The sequence below is a fragment of the Pongo abelii genome, chromosome 3 (assembly GCF_028885655.2).
Source record: "Pongo abelii isolate AG06213 chromosome 3, NHGRI_mPonAbe1-v2.0_pri, whole genome shotgun sequence".
Taxonomy (NCBI): Eukaryota; Metazoa; Chordata; class Mammalia; order Primates; family Hominidae; genus Pongo; species Pongo abelii.
In genome coordinates, this window is record NC_071988.2 from 195,680,846 (window position 1) to 195,690,671 (window position 9,826).

Consider the following 9,826-nt stretch of genomic DNA (forward strand, 5'->3'; position numbering starts at 1 on the left):
GAAACAGAATTGAATCTATAGTTCTTGAATTCAAGACACCTCAATTTTCCAGCATGCCCCAGTTGCCCCCTAAGCCTCCAAAGGAATTGGGCTAGACTGATGCCACCTTTGGAAAAAGACAAGAAAAGAATACTAGCATTTACAGATCCTTTATTATAAGCCAGTTATTCTGCTAAATGCATTTACAAACATGACCTCATGATCTCATTTCTTCTTCATAACTAGTCTCCCTCCCTCCTTCCTTCCTTTCTTCCTTCCTTGCTTCCTTCCTTCCTTCCTCCCTTCCTTCATTCCTTCTTTTTTTTCAGAGAGGAGGTCTTGCTCTGTCATCCAGGCTGGAGTGCTGTGGTGTGATCAGAGCTCACTGCAGCCTTGAACTCCTGGGCTCAAGCGATCCTCCCACCACCTCAGCCCCACAAGTAGCTGGGACTACAGGTGTGAGCCACTGCAGTAGGGTGATCTTATTCTTGTTCCGCAGATGAACAAAGTAAAATTCAGAGACCTGCAACATACCTTGAACCTGCAAGTACTTTTATGTCTGTTTATATAAGGACCTGTTCATTCCAGTTGTCTCAGTGGTCAGTGTGGATTGCCACATGAATAATTTGGTGGTGGCTTAAAAAACAAATATTTACTTCTTGCTCATGTTTCATGAGAACTGCAGGTTGACTGTGGGTCAGCTATAACTCTGATGGGCTCAGCTTGGCTGGATGAATAATTTGATGGTGGCAATTGGCATAGATCTTGAAAAATAAAAGATAATGAGGAGCTCAATAAGGTCATATCGTATTATTTGTTCACAATTATTCCTTCCTTCCTTGCCTTTTCCATACTTCCGTGCAGGCAGAATACATTGCCCTCCCTGCATTGACCTTGGACTTGGCCACTTTCTTTGGTTAATAAAATGTGTGTGGACTTGATATTTGCTGCCTGAGCAGAAGCTTTCAGTGATGTGCTTTGGTGAGACCTACTTCAGCCTTCACCTCCCCCGTGAGAACAGCACACCTTAGAGAGTTGCTCTTCCTTCAGTCCTGGCTCCTGGAAGGAGACAATAATTGTGGCTGAGCCGAATCCAGCAAAGCTGAGCCCATCAGAGTCGCAGCTGACCCACAGTCAACCTGCAGCCCTCATGAAACGTGAGCAAGAAATAAATAGTTTTTAAAGCCATTGAGAATTTGGTGGTGTTTGTTGCTGCACCAAAAGCTGACCAGTACGGAGTTTGAACACAAGTCTGGTTGACTCCAAAACCATTTTAGAAACTCTCTGTGAAAATGGACACTACTTCCAGGATGATGTCTAATATGGTTTGGCTCTGTATCTCCACCCAAATCTCATGTCAAATTGTAATTCTCAGTGTTGCAGGAGGGGCCAGGTGGGAAGTGATTGGATCACTGGTGGGGCGGACTTCCCCTTTGCTGTTCTCGTGATAGTGAGTTCTCATGAGATCTGTTTGTTTAAAAGTGTGTAGCACTTCCCCTTTCACTCTCTTTCTTCTTCTCTGGCCATATAAGACATGCCTGCGTCCCCTTCACCTTCTGCCATGATTGTAAGTTTCCTGAGGCCTCCCAGTCATGGTTCCTGTATAGCCTGCGGAACTGTGACTCAGTCAAACCTCTTTTCTTAATAAATTTCGCAGTCCTAGGTAGTTCCTTGTAGAGATTTGAGAACAGACTAATACAATGTCTAATTTAACTAATTTGAGAACCTACTAGTGTTAGTAGTGGCTGAGGCTTTCACCTCCTTCAAGGCTTTGCTGAATTCCACTCTCTCACTGACACTTATCCTGAGCACCTAATTTAATTCTGCAGTGTACTTCTCCAGCTCTACCTCTTCCGTCTTTTTTTTTCTGTTCATAAGTTTATTGTCTTTATCTGAAAAATCCTCATAGAAAATTGTTTGGTTTAGCTCTCGGCAGCCCGCTCCTGAGCTCTGAGGGAGCTTGCCTTCTTTTGAGCTACCCGATCTTTCTTCTGAGCGAGGGATATTTTGGGACAGTTCCACCTCTTCTTTTTAATTTCTTTCTTGGGCTTCTTTTCATAGACTGGATTCTCTCATATAGCAGCATGAGCTTTCTTATATATCTCCTCCATCATGTCTGGAGTTACGCTGTTCTTTATGTATTGAGAAAACTGTTTTTTGTAAGCATCTTCATCTTCTTCTATTAAGTAGCGCAGGTCATCTGCAAACTTCTGGCCCATGATGTGCTTCTGGTGTACTTCTGCATTAAATTCCTTGCTTTCAGAATCATAACCAAGAATTCATTTGGTACTGTGAGGGACAGACAAACCAAGGAATCGTTTGCTACTGTGAGGGTTAGACAAACCTCCATCCACAGCTCCCTTCAGGGCGCCAAACACTTTATTGCCAGTGGTAGTTCTGGCAAGGCCTGCAACCAAATAGCAGGTAAAGGCACCTGGCTGACCATCAATGCTTTCCACATTGTATTCATCGCCAGTCACCTCCACTTGGCCTTCATAGATCTGGTCCATGCCTAACCTACTGAGAAGCCTGCGGGCCAGCAGCAGGCCAGTACAATACACTGCAGCATAATTTGTCAGGCCGGCCTTCACACCATATTTTGTGCAGACTATCATAGCCCCCTCTATGCGGGCATAAGCAATCTGACAAATGATATCTCTATCAACCTATATTTGGGTGTGTTGTATTTATTTTTATACTGTATCACCAAGCATTTCTGAGCATAGTAATCAGTTTTACCCTTTCGTCATCTTCTAAATTTCACTTGGTATCTGTTAAAGTAGGCCTTATTCTTAACAACTTTAACAAACCCCATCCTGCAGAACAGAGATCCACATCCGTGGCTCGACAGAGACCAGCCCCAGTGGGGGAAAAGGGCCCTCTTCTGTACTTTTGATTCCCTTTACCTTGATCTACTTTTTTCTCTTTTTGAAAGCACCTATTGCCTTCTAAAATACTCTACAATGAACTTACTTATAATGTTTATAGTTTAAATGTCTCCCTTGCTGAATTTTAAGAGGGAAAGGGTCTTGTGTGTTTTATTTACTGCAATCCTTTAAACAATGCTTGGTACATAGTAGGTGCTGAAAAATATATTTTTGATAAATGAAAACACTTCTGAAAGAATGGTAGCTGTTGTATTTTGGTAACATGACCAGTAGAGGTCATAGATGAGTTCTTTAATTATCTTGGAGCTACAACCACTATGTCTGTTTATACAAGGATCTATTCATTCTAGATGTCTCGGTGATCAGTGTGGATTACCGCACGAACAATTTGGCGGTAGTGATTAGCGTCGATCATGAAAACTGCACATTAATGATGCCTCAGATTGGCTTCCCCTTCATATATGACCTAGTCTTGGGAGCCAAGCAGAAAAAAAAAAAGAAAAGCAAATAGAAAACAGGATGCAAGTTAGGGCAGAAAGTGTTGGCTTCAAGGCTATGTCTGTCTGTATAAATTGCTTGTAAATGAAAGTTAAATTTAAATAACCAGAGAAGATAGTAGAATGCTTATTGTCAATTGCAAGCTATTTGTTTAGATTAATAATACCTCCTCCCCAAAGTCTGTGTGAGTATGTGAGGTGGGACAGGGGAGGAGTATATACTGATAGAGCCTATTAATACCAGGGCACTTGACTGGCTTTTTCCTCTTCCCTTTTACCACAAAAAAACAGCAAACCACAAATCATAAGCCATGATTCTGCCTGAGTGTGGTTTATTCTCTCTGGCTTGATAGCTCGTGCCTAAATGTCACAGTATGTAACCACAGATATGGAGGTATAAAGGAATGATGACTTTGGATCAGAAGTGAATACTTTTCTTTTGATTGCATATGGATTTTGATAGATTGATTAGTTCAAGGATAAACATTTGAGAAGGAAGAAAATGTACTTTATTGATTGCCCCCCACACATCAGGCACTGTGATAGCTACCTTTCCATGTTATCTCACTCCTTGAAGTGAACAATGTCGAAGATAGCATCTAGAACTTAGTAGAAGCTCAATAAGTTGTCAAATGAGTCAGTGAACAGTAAATGACTCTTAGGAAGAAGCATCTGTTTTTCTGTTTTGGTTTGGTTTGTTTGAGGGGGGGTTGATTTGTTGCATTTTTTTATGTTCAGTGTTTTATATTCATTACAGGCATCCATCTCCTGGGTCTGAAAAGTAAATAGAATGTGGTCCCTGTCACAAGACACTGAAAGGTGGGCCTGGATGGAGAGCTAGGATGAGGGGATGTTAGTTCTGGTCCTGCTCTGAAAATTAGCCATTCCCTTTGATTATATATGATAAATCATTACATAATTCCTACTTTTTCTACTTCACAACATGTCGTGAGATAAATGTAAGATGCCATACTTGAAAGGTTATTGAGATTTTAAATGGGAAAGTTAGTCAATAAATGGGAATTTAATGAAAAGTTTTCTGTGAGGCCTATTGTGGGAGAAGTAAGACTAAAGCACAAACTCAACCATGTATCACACATTGCTGGCCTTGTGTAAATGCATGGATGAACAAAACAGAGCAATGATTTCAATATCGCACACTACTTGCTCGATGCCGCCTTAATGGAGGATGTGGATTTCCAGACTGAAGAACTCCATTGTGTTGGAATATTAGAGATAATTTTTTTTTGAGCTTGGGGTTGGTAAAGGGCCAGAGACCTTAGTTCTTACACTATTCTGAGGCTTGTCACCAGATAAATGCAGGGGTAGATTCTCTTATGGGATGATGTAGAAACAGAATATGGCAGCTTTTCAAAAATATCTTTAGTATGGGGCAGGTAGGGTGGGAGGATGGGGAAGATCACTGTTGGAAGACTTTCCTCTAATAGTTTATGGAAGTTCATTCTCACACTAACAGAAGTAAAATAGGATTTCTTTCTTCCTCTCCTTTTTGTTTTCTTCTTCGATAGCACTTTGAGCTTTAGTTGGCTGTCAGACACATAATATATAAATTGCAAGCATGATCATCACACAGAATGTAAAGATGGCCAAGTGCGCATGAACAAATTAGAGGTTACTTAGTCAAATCCAAGGAAATATGTACCTGATAATGGCTTTGGCTGAAACATATTTTTATATTTTATAGCATGTTCACATTTGCCAGTGGTTAGCAAAGATTAAGCTTGCCAAACTTTAATGTGGTACAAATGCCATGTTCAAGGCAAAGTAAGTGGACTGTTACAGGATCTGGCAAATCAAAAACATTATCAACAGCTGTGGTTTCCAAAGGTTTTGTGAGACTGGAATAATAAAGTTGTGTGCATTTTAAGTGGTCATTAATTTTCCCATTGTTTTTTAAAAATATAACTTATGATCATGAGTAGCTTCACATGGTATTATAGTTATAATCAACTTTTGATTAGATGTGATAATGGCCAGAAGGCAAAAATTAATTAGGTCCCTAATTATTTAATTAAGGATTTATAGAGTGACTTCTATATTCAGGGTCATGTATTTGCTACTAATTGTAGCCACTCACTTCACATCTCTTCCCATCCTTACTTTTGCCAGAATTGTAATAAGTGTTCATTTGAATTTCACCTATTTCCATTGATCATTACTAGTGGACACATCTTTAGATGTGAAAAAGTCAAAAGGAAGGATAATGAAGAAAAACAGTGATTCTAAATTGTTAAACAAGAGACCTTTGTATAGTGGAATTTAGATTATAATTCTATCTGATGTTAAAAACCATTTGAAAAGGGACAGGAGATTAACATTTTGTCTAATCTAGCAACTTGAACTGATAAAGTTTTATCGTGACTATGACCGTATATGATGCCAATCATTATCAGTATCTTGGCTTTTCATTTTATATTTTAATTGCTATAATTATAACCCTGGATAATTAAAAATTACCTTTTCAATAAAGCTGGAAACAAAAGGAAAAAAATGTCTGTCAAAGATTATCTAAATTCACATTTTCTCTGTAGGGTCTTGGAATTTACTGTTTTATAAAAAGCGGTCTCCAAGGATTATGTTTTCTCTTTGGATGGTTGTTGGTTTCAGCTAACCTCAAGGAGACTTTGGTGATTCATGATTCACCTGGTTTTCTCCATAAAATAGTTGGGAAGAAACTGCTATGAACCTTATGACATTAAATTGTTTAAGAAAAAAAATCTTAACTATTAATATACTAAGGTACTTTTTCTTAAAAAAGTGACTTTGTTAGTTTCAAATATTTTTAATAACACACTTAATGCTTATAGAGTTGATTTATCACCAACAGTGTTGCTTAGTAAATGTCTTTTGAAGATGGTTTTAATGCAAAGATAAGGCTTCATCTAAGATATACAAATCTAAGTTCATACATGGACTAGCTCTTCTAGTCATTATTGTTTTTCTAGAGGCCAAAAAACTTAGTTGGACCTATAGATATTTTTATTGAAATGAAACAATGTTACCAAGAAAAATTGCTTTACCATTTCAGTACTTTATCCAGTCTTCCCTAACCAGTTTAGCACATTCACTTGCATGGTTGATAAAGAAAGCATTTACTAAAAAAGTTAAAATGAAGGTAATCTGGAGAAATTATTCTCAATTTGAAATTTATTTTAAACTATTAATAATAAGAAAACCTTATATTTGTATCCTTATTGTGAATACAATACTTTCATATGCTATAATTCTCTTTTTTTGGTCTTTTATCTCTTTTATTTTTAAATTTTTTTCAATTTTTTCCTTATAGCATTTTGTTGTGACTGTAATACCTCTGATGGAACCTGTCTTAGTCCATTTTCTGGTGCTACAACAGAGTATTACAGACTAGGTAATTTATAAAGAAAAGATGTTTATTTGGCTTATGGTTCTGGAGTCAGGGAAGTCCAAAGGCATAGTACTAGTGTTTGCTCAGCCATTGATGAGGGCCTCCTTGTTGTGTCATCCCATGGCAGAAAGCAGAAAGGCAAGTGACAAATGCAAGAGACAGAGAAAGAATAGAAAATAACTTACCCTTTCATCAGGAGCACACTCCCCTTATAACTAACCCACTCCCACAATAACAGCATAAATTTATTCATGAAGGCAGAGCCTTCAGGACCTAATTATCTCTTAAAGGTCCCACTTGTCAATACTGTTATAATGGCAATTAAATTTCAACATGATTTTGGAGGGGACAGTCAAACCATATCAGAACCTTAATATACAGCTCATATTGAGGGAAGTTTTTAGGGAAAAACTTGAGCAGACCACAAAAACTTCAGATACATAAGGACAACATAGATGGCTTATTTAGCCATGCTCTGTGGTGCTTCATACTATTAGCATTTAGCTATTTGGTTTAGTCTAATTTCTTAACAAAATAGAAACTGTATTTATTCTCAAAATGGCAAAACTATGATATAAGAATTTACAAGGCAACAATTCAGCCTATTACAAATAGTTAATTCCATTATGTGTCAACATGTCACTTAGAAATAAAAAATATTATTAGCTGTTTCTTCTAACCCACAGTAGCCTTATTAAAAGCAGATGATATAAACCTTGGATACATGAGGCCAGGATGCATTTGATTGGCGCAGATCATTGCTCTAAAGAGCAACTGATGCAGGACTACCTTCTTGTCCATACTATATGCAAGGCCATTTTCTGCTATACTGTGCTTAAGAAATGTGTGAAGCTAGGCTGGGCGCGGTGGCTCACGCTTGTATCCCAGCACTTTGGGAGGCCGAGGTTGGTGGATCTCCTGAGGTCAGGAGTTAGAGATCAGCCTGGCCAACATGGTGAAACTCTGTCTCTACTAAAAATACAAGAATTAGCTGGGCATAGTGGCATGGGCCTGTAATCCCAGCTACTCGGGAGGCTGAGACAGGATAATTGCTTGAACCCGGGAGACAGAGGTTGCGGCAAGCCAAGATCGCGCCAGCTTGGGTGACAGAGTGAGACTCCATCTTAAAATAAAATAAAATAAAATAAAATAAAATAAAATAAAATAAAACAAAACAAAATAAATGTGTGAAGCCCATATCATGTTGAATGACTTTGTAAACCAAAGCACAATAAGATGCTATGTAGAAATTGTCAGTCATCATTTATTTCTGCCAACTTTCCAAGTTCGTATGCCAATCATTGGGAAAAAGATTGCATATACACTTTATGACTTCTTAGCTGACAGGAACATGCTGGTGTGGAAATACTTTCACGGTTCTGTAACATCATTGGAAAAATTTAAGGCTGAGTAATCCATAAGTAAAAGTGCATTTTCACAGGGCAAAAAAGGCAGAGTTACCAGTAAGTTGTCAATTTCATGACCACCGTTTTGCCTTTTTAATTTGGTTTTAGGACATTCTTTTCATTTTCCAAAAGACTTCACATTACTGATTAGGAGGATTTTGCCATAAACTCAGAAGGCAAAGCTGTTCGAAAAGATCACTGTATGCTTTTCTTGAGTTTGAGTCAACAGCAAGGAATTTTCTGGTCCTTTTAATTGGTAGCTGGCTTTCCAGTAGTTTTCCAATGCAGTAAACCTAATTCACCCCACTTATTTTAAAAGATATCCACTCTGTGTCTCTCACACATATACTGGATCTCTTCCTGTGTTCCCTAGGGGGCAGGTATGATGGACTACTGTATTTCCAGGCCTATAGTTCTTTGTGCTGTTAGAGCTCTGCTTTCTTTTAGTCCACTGGCCCAGGGCCCAATGAGACTCTCTGATCAGCATGAGGGCTGGATTCTGAACATTCGTTCCTGACACCAGAATGCCTCATCATCTTTTATCCAATAGGAGCCTTGCCAGTGCTAATTCACTCATGGAAAAATATTAGCTCATTTCTTCTATTCTTGTCTACTGCATTCTTCTCCCTCCCCTGCTCCCATATCTCCAGGGACCTAAAAGGGTATTCCACTGATTGCTACAATGATAGTAATAGGTAATATTTATTGAGCACTTACAATGGGCCAGACAATCCAAGAACTCCACACATCGAGCAAGAATGCTTCCTTAGGCCTAGCTGTCAACACTCCCACTGTCACTTCTGTGCCATCATGCCCATGCCATGGGGGGCTGAGGCCCCAAGCTAACAGTTCTCCTGGGATAAGTTTGCCAGATTTCACAAATATAAATATAGGAAGTCCAATTACATTTGAATTTCAGAGAAACAGTGGAAAAAAATGCATGTCCCAAATATTGAATGAGACATACTTATAATAAAAATTATTTATGTTTACTTGAAATTCAAATTTAACTGGGCTTCCTGTTGTCTACCTGGCAGCCCTGTTTGGTAGCCTGTCTGTACTACATCTGTAGAAGTCACCCACAAACCCCAATGTGCCCGGGCTTCTCCTCATTCATCCGGATGTTTGAGGTTGGGTCCCAGGAAATGAAGTAGAAAAAAAAAACCACTGGTGTCTGATTTCCTCTTCTCCTCCCCTCCCCGACTTCTTGCACTTTCAACTCCGTCCACCACATATCTGCGTCCCTACTCCAAGTGTAAGTAGATGCCCAGTATACATAAAATCTGTGATCTAGTCAGCCAGTCCTATTTATTTTTATTTTATTGAGACAGGGTCTTGCTCTGTTGCCCAGGCTGGAGTGCAGTGGAACGATCATGGCTCAATGCAGCCTCAACTGCCCTGGCTCAAGCGATCCTCCCACCTCAGCCTCTCGAGTAGCTGGGAGTACATGTGTGCTTCTCCACACCCAGCTAACTTTTAAAAAATTAGTACTTGTGGAGACAGGGTCTCGCTGTGTTTCTCATGCTGGTCTTGAACTCCTGGGCTCAAGCAGTCCTCCTGCCTTGGCCTCCTAAAGTGCTGGGATTACAGATGTGAGGCACCTCACCTGGCGTCAAGAATTATTATCTTGCTATTGATTTGGAAAGCTTATTTGGATGTCCGAAACTAAAT

General features: G+C 39.2%; 1 pseudogene; it reads right to left on the reverse strand.

Moving 5' to 3' along the window:
- Positions 1-1,888: 1,888 nt before the first annotated feature.
- Positions 1,889-2,806, reverse strand: LOC100441411 (large ribosomal subunit protein uL18-like; annotated as a pseudogene).
- Between the last annotated feature and the right edge of the window lie 7,020 nt (positions 2,807-9,826).